The 14,521-nt window shown below is 41.1% G+C and overlaps 1 long non-coding RNA gene across 4 annotated transcripts in view; it reads left to right on the plus strand.

Moving 5' to 3' along the window:
• The first annotated feature begins 8,718 nt into the window (after positions 1 to 8,718).
• LOC110255828 (uncharacterized) overlaps positions 8,719 to 14,521 on the plus strand; it is a 153,970-nt gene continuing 148,167 nt past the window's right edge. For all 4 annotated transcript variants that reach the window (XR_014819648.1, XR_014819646.1, XR_014819647.1 and 1 more), the window contains exon 1: positions 8,719 to 8,967. This is a non-coding gene — a long non-coding RNA (uncharacterized LOC110255828). The remainder of the gene's footprint in view (positions 8,968 to 14,521) is intronic.

Below are 14,521 nucleotides of genomic sequence, written 5' to 3' on the forward strand. Positions count from 1 at the left end.
TAGGTTGTACACCCTGAACTCCATCAGTCTATTTAATTGGCTTCAGAGGTGAAAACCCTACTGTATTGATCTGTCCATGTGGAAGCTTCCTTCTGAGTGAACGCTGCCTTTTGAAGAGAGATTGCACATTTCTGCAGGGATGTGGGAGTTGACTTGAAATGGAAAGCAAACGTTCAGAAGAAATGAACTTGCCTAAGCGCTACATGCATGTAAAGGCTTATTTTGGGATTCGGAGAGAAGGGCCTTTCATCCCCTTCCTCTGCCCCTGCCCGCAGCCCTGGCACCTGCTGGCAGCCTATCCTGTCTGGCTGTGGGCAGAGAGAAAAGACCTGGGCCTTCCTGTGGCTCTGCCTCTTCAAAGCTTCCTGGGAGGAAAAGACCCTTATTCAATACCGGAAAAGGGGAGCTCTTGAGCTCACCTCTCTAAGGCTGGCCCTCCCTCTTCACACCACCAGCCTCTGCAATTACGACTCTTGATTTTCCAAGTCCCCGTAATGTATTCTCGTTACTCAAGCACTGCTGTGTCCCTACGTGGAAACAGCAGCTGTTACCCTGTTTGCCAATATATTTCTCTCCGGTCCTGCTGCCCTACTGAGCTGGCTGGTGAAACAGATGCATTCCTGAGGCCGGCTCTCTACCGGGAAGGGAAGGCTCTTTGCCTCCCACAGAACCTAACCTGGCGGAAGGGCAAGGTCAGAGCAGCCAAGGCAAAGCCTCAGGGTCCCTTCCCCAGCTGGCTTCCCAAATGGTGCGGGCAGACAGTGTGCAGTGCTGCTCCCAGGGTCCATGGTGGGCAGGCTGGGTACCACTCCCACCACCCCCCCGACCCCACAACCCCCCGGCTCTGCTGCTCTGTTCTTCCCAGGACAGTGGGTGTGAGATGAGTTAAAAACCACCATGGCTTCCAGAGCCCAGGGGAGCTGCTGCCTTTCAGTATAATTACCCTTCATACACCTGCGCTGTTGAGCAAGAGGCATTGGCTCTTTGGATGAGATCAGATTCTGAGTTTAAAGCCACACGGGCATGAAATCATGTTCTAAGTGGGGCATGGGATTGCAGAGAATCCCTGCCAGCTCTGAAGCTCAGCCCCTGTCCCACTCCTACCCACCAAGATTCTATTGATCTTCCTGTGTTCTTGCTGAGTCTGGGTAGAATAAGCCACAAAGAGGAAGGCCACGTGGCTGAAACTGAAAACCTTCATAAGCTGAGGCCAGCGGTGACCTGCTAGGCTTGAATGCTTCCAAATTCTTCTCTGCAGTGGGCAATAGTTCTTTTCTTAGTGACAGCAAAATGCATTGTAAACTTGGGTGAGGCAGATGTGTCCTGTTTTTCAATAGTCGTGATTAAAAAAAAAAAAAAACAAACCTCAGGTGTGTGTGCAAAAACTAGATTAAGTAAATTAAATAATAAAAAAAAAAGAACCAGATGAGATTGGGTGTGGTCAGGGCCATGTATACTGCAAGATTCCTCTCTTATGACGTATCTAAAATAGTCAAATCCATAGAATTAAAGAGTGAAATGGTGGGGGAGAGATGTGGGAGGGGGGAGTGGGGGAGGGGAGCCGGTGGGGGAGGGAGAAATGGGAAGTTGCTAATCAACTGACAAGATGAATAAATGCCAGAGTTCCTGACTGGGCTTGTTTGGCAGTGGCGTAGCCAGCAGCTGTAGCTCCGAGGAGACACCTAGCCTGGGAACATCTATATGCCACAGATGTCGCCCTGAAAAAAGAAAAAAAGAATAAACTCCAGAAATCTGCCATACCACACTGTGTCAATAATACTGTATTACACACTTAAAACTTTGAGAGGGCACATTTCATGTGTTCTTACCACAATAGAAGAGAAGAGAATAAATAAAATTAAATAAAATATGATAAAAATCAATCTAGGAAAAGTGCCAGAGGACTATCAAGAGAGACGACATGAGATCGAAGATGGCTTTTTCTAGAAGTATTGGCCCTGGTGACTGAGGTCTGGATACCAGGGCTTCATGGGTGCGCTCTGCTTGCCATCTGTCAGTACCAGGGAGGCAAGGATGATGCTGTCGTTTTCACCACTATTTCCCCCCTACCTAGAGGCACTCAATGAATATTTGTGGAAGGAACTCGTCAGTGGAATTACCCTCTGATGACCCTCATGGATTTCCAAGTCAGAAGGGGACCAGGCTCTTTGTGTCAGGGAGAAGCAGTGGCAGTAACCCATTGATTTTCTGACTCTTCACATATGTGTGCAGAAGTCAGGCTGACCTCTCACTTTTGACTGCCTAGAGTTCTTTGTCTACTCAAGTGGAGGGGACAATGCCAAGAAGATACCAGCTTTGCCGATAAGAAGAGGCTTAAGCCACGTTTGGTATGAGCTGTTAATAGCTGTGATGCCCTTATGTTTATATGTTATATGTTATATGCCCTTATGTTTATAACCACTTCTCTGCAGCAGTTCATACCTTTATATGCAGAAATCAATTCATAAGCTCAGTACTCTGAGTCAAGGCTTATATGAAGATGCTATTTAGTAATAAGGGTCTGAGATTCAGAAGCAGAACTGGATACAACATGTCCCAACATGGATGCATGGGACAAGAACCATCTGAGACCTAATTAAGAATGGTTGGGATTAGCAGATACACACTAGTGTATTTAAAATAGATAACCAGGAGTTCCTGTTGCGGCTCAGTAGTAAGGAACCCGACTAGTATCCATGAGGGTGTGGGTTAGATCTCTGGTTCTTGCTCAGTGGGTAAGGATCTGGCGTTGCTGCGGCTGTGGTGTACATAGGCTAGAAGCTGAAGCTCTGGTTCCACCCCAGCCTGAGAACTTCCATACGCTGCGAGTTCAGCCCTAAAAAGACAAAAAAAAAAAAAAAAAAAAAAAAAAAGATAACCAACGAGGACCTATTATATAGCACAGGGAACTCGACTCGATGTTTTGTAATAACATATAAAGGGAAAAGAATCTAAAAAAGAATATATATGTATAAACTGAATCACTGTGCTATACACCCGAAACTAAACACATGGTAAATCAACTATATTTCAATTAAAAAAAGAATTCAAGCTAAAGTAGATTTAAAATAAAAACATTATCTCAATTCATCATAAGGAGAAAGTATCAACTAATATCAAATTTTCTATGCCTTATTGAAAATCATGTCTTATAATGACACGTAGTAAAATACACATTATCAGGGATGTGGACTCATTCTCAAGTCAACTCTAAGAACATCTGAGAGCTAAAGAAACATCTCTGGGTTTTGTTACAAATAAAGACATCTGAGTTTCATGGGTGCCTACAAGGTTCTGAGTGTGCGAAACTAGGTAAGCTGGTTTCCACAGAGAATTTTGTCTTGAAACAGGTTCTTTCTGACTTTGCGTGGGTCCTTTTGGTTTACAACTGGGTGGGTGGGGGGAACGTCAAGGCATTTCTATAATGCTCAGATGTTATTTGTCTGCAATTCTTTATGACTGATAGCAGGGATAGCAGTTCTTCAGAGCTAAGACCTTAATGATCATTTCTGGAAGGAGAGGGAGGAAGACAGGTTGGGGTAGATGGGCCATTGCTGTTTCTCAGGGGATAGGATTTTGGGGGAGAGTTGGTGGAGCAATTCTCCCATGGCCTTTTTTACTCTGTAATTGAGACTGGAAGGAGTCATTTGTTAGCAATGGTAATAAAATAAAACACCTGGTATTCACTGAGTAGCCACCACTATGTTTGGGGGGCAACTGTTAAGTGTTTTTTGTACAGCGTCACATTTTATATCTCTAGTACAACCTTATGAATTTAATAGTAATATGTCTATTGGTGGAAGGGAAAAGGAGCAGCAAGATTAAGTAACTTGCCCATAGCTAGTCAGAGAGAGGCTCTCCTGCACCGTGTGTGTGTGTGTGTGTGTGTGTAATACCTGGCTGTAGTTTGAAGTGCATTTGAGCCAGTTGTGGATTCACTATGAAGGCTAAACGGAGTGATGCACAAGTGGAAGTAAAGACTCATGGGTAATTTCCCATCTGCTTTGACAACTGTCAAATGAAAGTGATTTGTCCTGCCCACTGGAATGCTGGGATCACAATCTGATAATATCTGATATTTGCTTCAGAGTAACACTCTTCCGTAATGATTCTCTGAAACCAGCAGTGCAGCAATCTTCCTTTAAGTCCGCATGGGGAAAGCATGTCCTTAAAATAAGGCTCTTCTGACGTCAAGGACAAGGGGTAGAAGTGGACCCACTTCCCTTGCTCTTTACCCAAGCTGCCTAGGTTTTCTTCCATAGCGGTTCTTTGCCCACATTTCACTGATTGGGAAATGGAAGGAGGGAGAGCAGTGAGGGCTGCACAAGGCAGACATAATCCCTGTTTTAGAAATAATATTATAGGGGTCCAACATCTTTTCAGCCTCATGGAAACAAGTCGAAGTATACCCAAGATAGTCTCGGCTTAACAACAACAAAAGTGTGACAAGATGAAGAAAAGTTAATTTGCCAGAATTTCTTTTGGGGAGAGCGCTCTGTGTGTTGGGGGACTTTTAGTGAATTGCTGTGGATGGAGAGTGAGACTCGAAGGGCAGGTCCAGGAAGACAATGATCCCTTCACCACATCATGTAAATGAGAAAGGGAATTTGTCTGCAAAATGGGGGTCAAGGGTGGGGAGAGCTAGAACTGGGAGCTCCTGGGGCAGCATAGCTGGAGGCAATTTTGGGGAAAAAATGCAGTCTGTGATTTTTTTTCGATGTTACAGTGCACCATTTTATTAATATTGTGCACTCCAGTGATTCTGGTCTTTTTTCTTCCCTTTTAACAATAGACTGTACATTGATGAACATTTGCATGCATTAAATATTTTGGATTCCATTGAATTGCAACCATATAATAAACTCCATGGAGTGAGGTCTTTATGAATATCATCACATATTACCTTGTTTTTGAAAAGTTTACACAATTTTACAATATCAATAGTACTATATCTACTCGAATTTTATTTCAACTTTGTGCAATAGTTACTATATATTTGCCAGTATATATAGATTTTCATTTAAGATGGTTTTCAGTTGTGCTCTGCCAACTTTCTCCTCTCAGCTTTTTCCCTTGGACTCTCAACAATAATCTTCAGTGAAATGGACATTTCTCCTCTTTTTTAGGGAGTATAAGTAGATTTTTAAAATTAAAGTATAGTTGATTTACGATGTTATGCCGATTTCTGCTATATTGTACACATTCTTTTTTCTAATATTGTTTTTTATCATGATCTATCCAAGGAGATTGGATAGAGTTCCCTGTGCTATACAGTAGGAGCTTATTGTAAATCCATTCTAAATGTAATTGTTTGCATCTGCTAACCCCAAACTCTCAGTACACCCTACTCCCTTGGCAACCACAAGTCTGTTCTCTATGTCTATCAGTCTGTTTCTGTTTTGCAGATAGGTTCATTTGTACCATATATTAGATTCCACCTATAAGTGAAATCATATGGTATTTGTCCTTCTGACTTCATTTAGTATGAGAATCTCTAGTTGCATCCATGTTGCTGCAAGTGGCATTATTTCATTCTTTTTTATGGCCACGTAATATTCCATTGTATATATGTATAACATCTTCTTAATCCATTTATCTGTCTATGGTCATTTAGGTTGCTTCCATGCCTTGGCTATTGTGAATAATGCTGCAATGAACATAGGGGTGCATGTATCTTTTTGAATTATAGTTTTGTCTGGATATATGCCCAAGAATGGGACTGCTAGAGCATATGGTAGTTCTTTAGTTTTCTGAGGAACCTCCATTCTGTTTTCCATAGTGGTTGTACAAATTTAAATTCCTACCAACAGTGTAGTAGGGTTTCTTTTTCTCCACACCCTCTCCAACATTTGTCATTTGTAGTCTTATTAACGATGGCCATTGTGACTGGTGTGAAGAGGTACTAGGGACTATAAATGGATTCATTTGAGGAAATTTGAGAAGATGTCTTTCTGTGTTTGGGTCAAAGTTGGGTTGAAGGTGGGGATACACTGGGTCAGGAAGCATCTGCATTCTAGAGTGATAAGTGTGACAATAATTTAGATTAAATAATAACCTCCATATTTTTATAATTTAGAGTACTGCAGTTTATATTTAGAGTGTTTATTTTATTTTGCCTTGCTTATGATTTTATCTTTTCCTTTCTGTGTGGTATCTCATACAGCTCCCCCAAAGAGGGCTAAGCTGGTTGATAACCTGTTGGCAGATAATACCGTTTGTGGATAATCTCTTGCTCTATCTAATGAATTGTGTGTTCTGTGACTTTTTCAAAGCACAATCAATGGCTTTGGTAAGCTGTCAAAACAGTCCCCTGTAGTGTGGACTAATTCCCCTTCTGGAGAATTAGTTCTAGATGGAATTAGTTCTGAGTTGCAAAAATAGGAAAGTAAGATTACAGGCAAGAATGAATTGTTCATGGTGAGCAAAAAGAAACGCAAAGGCATATGGGAGCGAAAGCTATTTGCCCTGCCTGTAAGAAAGCACTAGAGAGACTTTTGAAGATAATATCCTTAACATTTATACAGCTCTTCATGTTTTTAAAGTGCTTCTTGGTAATTAAGAGTCATTAATTAGAATTAGCTGCAGGTCATTCAGTGAATTAGCTGTTGACAGACCGAAAGCTGTGCATAATTTGGGGGACTAGGAACAAACATGATTCATTTTAAATTTCTCAAAACTTTTGACTTTCTTGTGCTCATTGAGAGTTCCTATGTGTGAGTTTTGATTATGGATCTCAATATGTAATTATTATTATATAATATATTTAAATGAGTATTAATATAAATTCATATTTATATAGAATACTCATTAAAATTTATTAGTTTGATTATTTATAACATGTGGAGATAAGACTATGTTGAGAAACTCCATGTTGTTAGAATTGCCACAGGCCAAAGTCATCAGGGAATGCCTTCCTCTTTCACAGGAAGACGTGCTGGTGTTGAGTGGTCAGTAAAACACACAACAGTCTCCTTCCTTCTCCAGACTGGACATGGCCACCTTAGATTGTAAGGAAATCAGGAATAAATAGAATTTTCTCTGCAAGTGGATGTCTTCACTATTTGTCTATAAGTCTAGGGAGTTCCTGCTCTGGCTCAGTGGGTTAAGAACATGACTAGTATCCATGAGGATGTGGGTTTGATCCCTGGCCTTGCTCAGTGGGTTAAGGATCCAGTGCTGCCACAAGCTGTACTGCAGGTTATAGATGCGACTTAGATCTGGCATTGCTATGGCTGTGGCACAGGCCGGCAGATGCAGCTCCAATTGGACCCCTTGCCTGGGAACTTCCATACGCCGCACTCGTGGCCCTAAAAAGAAAAAAAAAAAATCATAGTGAGTTTATCTTCCATCTCATCTGAAAATAAATTATACACATACATAGACTGAAAAGTTTGACATATTTATGTCTAAATCTCAAGAAATACTTATCTCCCACTAGTGTGTCTGCATACCTCTTCTTCAACGAATAATTGCAAATACAGAGATCTAAGCGAAGCCATAGGTCTTTGGAGTTAAGTTTTCCCAGAAATTAAGACTCCTTTGGCTTTGCTTCTTGAATATATTAATATTATTATGACTCTCATTGATTTTCCTGCAAAGGCGTTGAAAGAGGCAATTTCTCCGAGCAAAGCCTCTATGTTTACCTCCTTCCTATAATCATGCAGAGACTCTGGGGCCAGATGGCCTGACTATGAATCCTGATTTTCCTATTTACTCAATGTGTGACCTTGAGAAAGTTACTTTGCCTCTCTGATACTCTACTCATTGGTAAAATAAGGAATAATTTATTTCCTGCCTTCAGTTGTTAGGAGGGTTAAATGGTGAATTTATAGCACAGATCTTCCTCCACTTAAGATGGGGGTTACATCCAGATAAAACCAAATGTAGGTCGAAAATGCATTTAATACACCTGGGCTAGTGAACGTGAGCTTAGCTTAGCCCACCTTAGAGGTATTTGCATTAGCTTTCACTTGAGCCAAATTATCTAACACAGAGTCTGTTTTGTGTTGAATATCTCATGTCACTTATTGACTACTGTGTGGAAAGTGAAAAACAGAATGGTTGTCTGGGTACAGAATGGTTATGAGTGTATTAGTTTTTTGTTTTTTTTTTTCAATGTGTGTGTCATTTTAAGGCCGCACTCACAGCATAGGCATATGGAGGTTCCCAGGCTAGGGGGTTGAATCCGAGCAATAGCTGGTGGCCACAGCCACAGCCACAGGCAACAGGGATTCCCAGCCGCATTTCCTCATGGCAATGCTGGATCCTTAACCCACTGAGTGAGGCCAGGGATCAAACCTGTGTCCTCATGGGTGCCAGTCAGATTCATTTCCGCTGAGTCACAGTGGGAACTCCTGTATCTTTTTTTTTTTTTTTTTTTTTTTTAACCCTGATGATTCTGCAACTGCCTAGGAGCAGTGGGTATTTTGCTGTAGCCCAGCATCAAGGGAGAGAGTATTGTGTTACACCTAGCTAGCCTGGAAAGAGATCAAAATTCAAAATTCCAAGTATGGTTTCTCTGAAATGTGTATTGCTTTTCATACCAACTCAGATTCTTGGACTCACTTGAGGTTCCCTTGCTTGCTCCCAGAGAGGGATAGGAGAGGCAGGAAGCTAGTCCCTTAAATGTGGGGAAGGGGCAGACCCGTGAGTGGGACCAGAGGCGTGGCTTATCAGGTCTGCCCAGCCCCTTGGCGGGGCTGTGTGCAGGGATCATGCGCAGTACCACTCTTACCGTCGAGGCCTCCCAGAAGCCGCAGTTGGGTTTTTTGACCTTTTCTTATTTGGTTCATAAATTGTCCCTACCACTCATGTACACAGTCATTTTTAGTGCCTTATAGTTCTTGGTATTTTGCTGCTTGAGGAGAAGTTTGTCCTTCCTGGTGCAAACAAGCCCGGCAGTGAAGGGTCCCAGGTACCGGAGCCCAGCCTGTCTCACTTTCACATCGACAGTAAAGTCGAAAAACCGTAAGTTGAACCATCCTAAGTCAAGGACTGTCTGTACTACATAAGGATCTGTTAAATCTATTAAAAATATCGCATTTAAAAATACTTTGCTGAATCAAATATAGAAGATACCCTATTAATGTTTGCTAAGCCTTTTTTAAGTTTCAGGAAAGGAAAGGGAAAATTATACTTTGCTGCTGGTCAAGGAACAAAAACTGGCTGAATTTGTACTACAGACAAATAGGTGGGCTACTTTCTTTGAAAATGTCAGGGGTATGAGTGAAACCAAAAACACCTGTGACTCGAGCCTAGCCAGAACCCATATTGGGACTTGAATGCATTTTTTTTTTTCTTTAATTAGGATCACTTGCATGGTGTCTGGACTTACTGAGTTTCAGGTTCTTTGTGTCTCAGTGCAGAAGGAATTCAGTGAGCGATAAATTGGCAAGAAATAGATTTATTAAGATCGAATGCTTAAGAGAGAGGCAAACGGGCAGGCAAAGAGGCTCTGCCCTGAGGATTAGGTGGGCTACAGTTTATAATTCAAAGTAGGGAGAGGGAAAAGACCGCCTACTTCTTAATTCTTTGAGCAGACTTCAGGCTTACATCATTAGCTCTTCCTTTGTATTTGGTAAGAGAGTATTTGATCCTGTATGGTCAAACTAAGACTGCCATGGCGCTTATTCAAATCAGCGGAAGGATGGTAACATGCTAAAATACATTGAGTCATCTCAGATTTCTGTATAATGATGTTCTTCTACTTTTTTTTCTTTTTAGGGCCACATCTGTGGCACATGGAAGGTCCCCAGCTAGGGTTTGAATCCGAGCTGTAGCTGCTGGTCTATGTCACAGCCACAGCAGCGCTGGATCCAGGTCGCATCTGGGAACTACACCACAGCTGATGGCACCTGAGTGAGGCCAGGGATGGAACCTGCATCCTCATGGATACTAGTTGGGTTCATTACCACTGAGCCACAATGGGAACTCCTGTTTGTTTGTTTTTGGAGGGTCTCCTACTTTGGAATGTTGATTTTCCCTTAAATTCATGTTCTTGGTCCTAAAGATCTAGCTGAACTTGAATGCAGGATTCATTTTCTTTCACTTAATGATCTAAGGCATATCTCATGCTTTTATTTATAGTTTTATAGTTAAGCAAACCTGCTTTGTTCCATAGATGTTCTGATGGCTTTCATGAGCTCTTATACTAACTTAAACTGGTCTCCCAAATTTCCCTAGGTTTCCCTCTCTATGGTCCCCTACTGGGACTTCTACAACCACCGGTGTAATTGTCCTATTTTATCCTTATCCTGAGGATCGGGCAGTAGGTATTGGTTGGGGGGTGGCTCTGAACCCTGGCTGCCCCTGAGATGGCAGCAGTAGATTAGCTGTCTCTTCTCACTGAGGCTGTCAGCTGGTGAGTCTGAGGCTAGGAGCTTGGAAGATCTTGGCAAAGTCCCCTTGGGTTTCTCCATCTTTCCTCATACCCTGTCTCATAGTCCTCTAGGTTGAGGTTAAGGAAAAGTCATAAAGCAAAAACCAGCAGCCAGAAGAGGAGAACATGACCATGGGAGTGATTTGTTCCAGGGAGCTTCCCAAGAACTCTCAAATGGAACCATTTCCATTAGGTAAAACTCTTCTAATGTTATGCAACAGATGTTTAGAGGGTGAGTTTTGCCCCCAACAAAACAAAAAGCAGACTCTTAAAATTACTAAAAAATTTGATTAATATTTAGAATGTTTTTCCATGGGAGTCAACAGATCAGAATACTGATAGGATCATAGGAATGAAGTCAGGAACTGAAATTGCACCATGAATGCTCAGCCCCGAATCCTTGATAGAAACAGTTGGCCTGATCTGTATTTCATAAGCTAATACAGAGCTGATACTTCTTTCCATGATTGGCAGCATGTTCCCCCTTTTTTCATAATGTTGATTCAGGTGAGGACAAGGATTAATACGTTTGGATAGGCTAAGTTGCAGTTCAAAAACAGTTGACATCCCAACACTGCCTCGTATCCATGGGGGTCTTGGGTGGGTGGGAGACTGTTCTTTCATGTCTCACTGGTAACACTTCTCTGTCTTCAATCAATGTGGCATCTTGGAGCCTAGCGTCCTCCCCCTTCCCCTCCCCCAAGCCAAAAGCTTTTGCTTCTTTTTTGTCTCCCTCCTCCCTGCCTCTACCCTGGCTGCAGATGCCTATTGCTTTATCCTCAGTGCAAGGGTCAGTGTGGAGCAGAAAGGACCTGTTCCTCCCCCAGGGATGAGCGACTTTTGCCTCTACTTCTCCTGAACACCAGCAGATTTTACCTGGTCCTTGAGGGTGGGGAGATTTCCTGGCTCTCCCTAAGTCCTTTCCAGCTTTTGTTCTAAGTGGGTTCCTGCAGTTGACCTGCATTTGACTACCATTTCTAAATGGTGGTCTGCCTTTGACCTTTGAGAATGCATTAATATTTTAACGACCTTTTCCTTGCCTGATTTCTTGGTGGCCAACTCTTCCAGGCTCTGCCAAGAAGCTTCTCACCTGTTGTATTTTGTTCGGGGCCTTGCAACCTCAGCTCTCTGCTGGCCTTAGGATGATGTGTGATTCTGTAGACTACCAGAACTTTTCCAGTTTTGTGGTGTGTGTGTGGGGGGGAAGATGTTGCCTTATAGCTTTATGCATTTTTAAGCAGAAGTTGCATTAATATTTAAGCCTTCATCACAGTGTAATTTTCTATGCTTCAATAGCCCAGAGAGGAGAGGAAGAAAGAGAAGAGTTCCTGAAATTTAGGGGGACAAACTGTATCTGACCTGGCCAAAGGAGCCTGCTCTTATTCGTCATAATAATGATGCAGAAAGGGGGTGGCTCAACATGGCCTATGATCTCCCATGTGTTCAAACATTTCTCCTTAGCTAAGCCTTTCATGTGGAATTAACCACAATCCTATGTTACAACCAAGGGCACTTGAGTTTGGTCCCCAGATACTTTCTCTCAACATCCCCCTCCAGGCTCAGCTGCATTTTGTGCTTTGACCACTTGATTGACAAATCTTGGAGTGGGGGTCAGTCTTCCTTGGTTGGAATCCAGATTAGACGGCTTATTAGCTCTGCGGCCAACTCTGAACCTCTCCATGGCTCAGTTTCTTTGTTTGTAAATGGAGAAAGCAGTAATTCTTACTCAGATCATAGGTTTGTTATGAGGAACTCAGCTTGGTCTAGACCATTCCTAGTCCTCTGAGAAACTCCTCTGCTAAAGGAGGATACACGAAACACTTATGTTCAGCTCAGGTTCAAATTTGTATCACATTTCCCCTTTGTCGTCCTTAAGATTAGTGTCTGTCTGCAAACTATTGCCTTTGGAATGGATTAGCAATGAGATGCTTCTGTGTAGCACTAGGAACTCTGTCTAGTCACTTATGATGGAGCATGATAATGTGTGAAAATAGAATGTGTACATGTATGTGTAACTGGGTCACCATGTTGTACAGTAGAAAAAAAATTGTATTGGGAAATAACTATTGAAAAAATTACTCAATATATTACCTAAAAAAAAATGATTAGTGTTTGTGAGAAAAGTGATCTGCCCTAGGACAGAAGGTGAAGATGCCTGTCTGATGAATTCCAAAAGGTATCCCATCACTCCCAATTCTTTTCTTCTCTCATTACCTTTTTTAGCTTGTGATTTTGCTATTCCCATTAAAAGAGTCTGTTAAGATTAAACTATATTTGTCTTGAGGTTCTATTTACTTATGGAGTTTTGAAAAACATGTTAGTCCTCTGGCTAGTATATGTTGTAAGAACCATTCATTCGTCCATAAGCATTTATTTTGAGCACCTACTATGTGTCAGGAATTGTTCTAGCCAGATACAATTATGGGGGCTCCAAAATCTTTGCTTTATGAACTACTCAAAAGAGGGAACAGATTCAAAAGACTCCAAATTCATGGGCAAATAGACAGTTATCAGCATTGAATCATGTTATTATATTATTCTATAATAATTCTAGTCATACCTTTGGAATGGATAAGAAATGAGTTCCTGCTGTGTAGCACTAGGAACTATATCTAGTCACTTATGGTGGAGCATGATAATGTGAAAAAAAAGAATGTATACATGTAAGTGTAACTGGGTCACCATGCTGTACAGTAGAAAATTGACAGAACACTGTAAACCAGCTATAATGAAAAAAAAAAATCATTATATATAAAAAAATAATTCTAGTCACAGTAGGAATCATCATACCTGATTGTGATGATTTTGATACTTTCCATGTTAGCACTGGAGTTGGGGGAAAAATAAAAAAGCCTTCTGAGATGACTTATTAAATTATGTTCTCATTCCTGCTTTATATCAGTTATAATCATTTTTCACTTGAATGCCTCCAGATAGTTCGATCTTATTTCTAAAGAATTACAAACTACAAAATTACAGCTAAAGCTTTATTGTCAGAACTCTTGGTTAGTTAAATGTTCTGGTTAATTGAGTTCTCTTGTTATAATGAAAGATTAAATTGATGAGGCTAGTTTCAAACTTTCTGCTGAAAATCATTGCGTTATTTTTCTTCCCTAATATAAGGAAAGTTGTTGAAATCGGTTTTTTGGGAGTTGTTTTATTTTATATCACTGTGTTACATTTTTAACAGTGCGGCTTACTCAGTGTCTCATGGTTATACTTAAAAATTTCAGGTATCATTTTAAAGCACTAAAAATTGAGACAAATTATGCATTAAATTTAAGAGTGACTTCAGGATATACCTAAGGGAAAAAGCAGCAGTGTGATTTAGTGGGACATGCATCAAATATGGGGCCTGAAATCCCTAACTATACATTTTTGTTCATCACCTACCATTGTGTAAGTCTGTGGGAATTTACTTACTATTCCTAAGTAGCCTCAGTTTCTTCGTCTTAAAATATAAATAGTAGTATGTTTTATCACATATTTTTTATCATATGATGATCAAAAGAGATACTGGGTATGGTAGGCCTGGCACACAACATTTATTCAGTGAACAGTTGTGGGCTCTTGGTTGTTGCCTCCACTTCTGGTTTAATTTGCTATTAATCACATTTATAAAAGTCATTGGTTACCTGATGATTTAAGAAGGTAGATTTATCAATGTGTTTATCTCCTTTTATTTTTCCAGTCCTCACTAATAGGATAGTTCGTGGGTGAAAAAAATTACAATGACAAACAGAACAGGAGAACAGACATCAGTGAGAATAGTCATTTTAACATTTTTAAAACCAGAAATCAGATAGAGGAGGACAACTGACGGGAGATGGGTGGAGAAACCACACTCTGAAATGTATGTAGGAAGATACATTTTTTTAAGGAAAGAAAAATTTTCCCTCCTAAATTCAGAGAGCATTGGGATTTGGACACAGGGGGAGAATGGAGAGTAAAGGAATAAAAACAGGGGATCTGACTGAAAGTCACTGAGCCAAGAGTCATCTCCTCTTACTATTCTTCCCCTGCCTATGCAGTCAGAACAGTGCCCGTTTTCTATCTGCTTAAGCAGAGCAGAAGTTACTTCCCAAGGAAATTCAGACTGCAGAAGTGTGGGACCTGGAGATTCAGCAGAGAACACTGGGCATG

Source organism: Sus scrofa, chromosome 11, assembly GCF_054392235.1.
Source record: "Sus scrofa isolate SSC_HxYL_T2T_F1_AM1 chromosome 11, Sscrofa_HxYL_maternal_Yorkshire_Landrace_v2.0, whole genome shotgun sequence".
Classification (NCBI taxonomy): Eukaryota; Metazoa; Chordata; class Mammalia; order Artiodactyla; family Suidae; genus Sus; species Sus scrofa.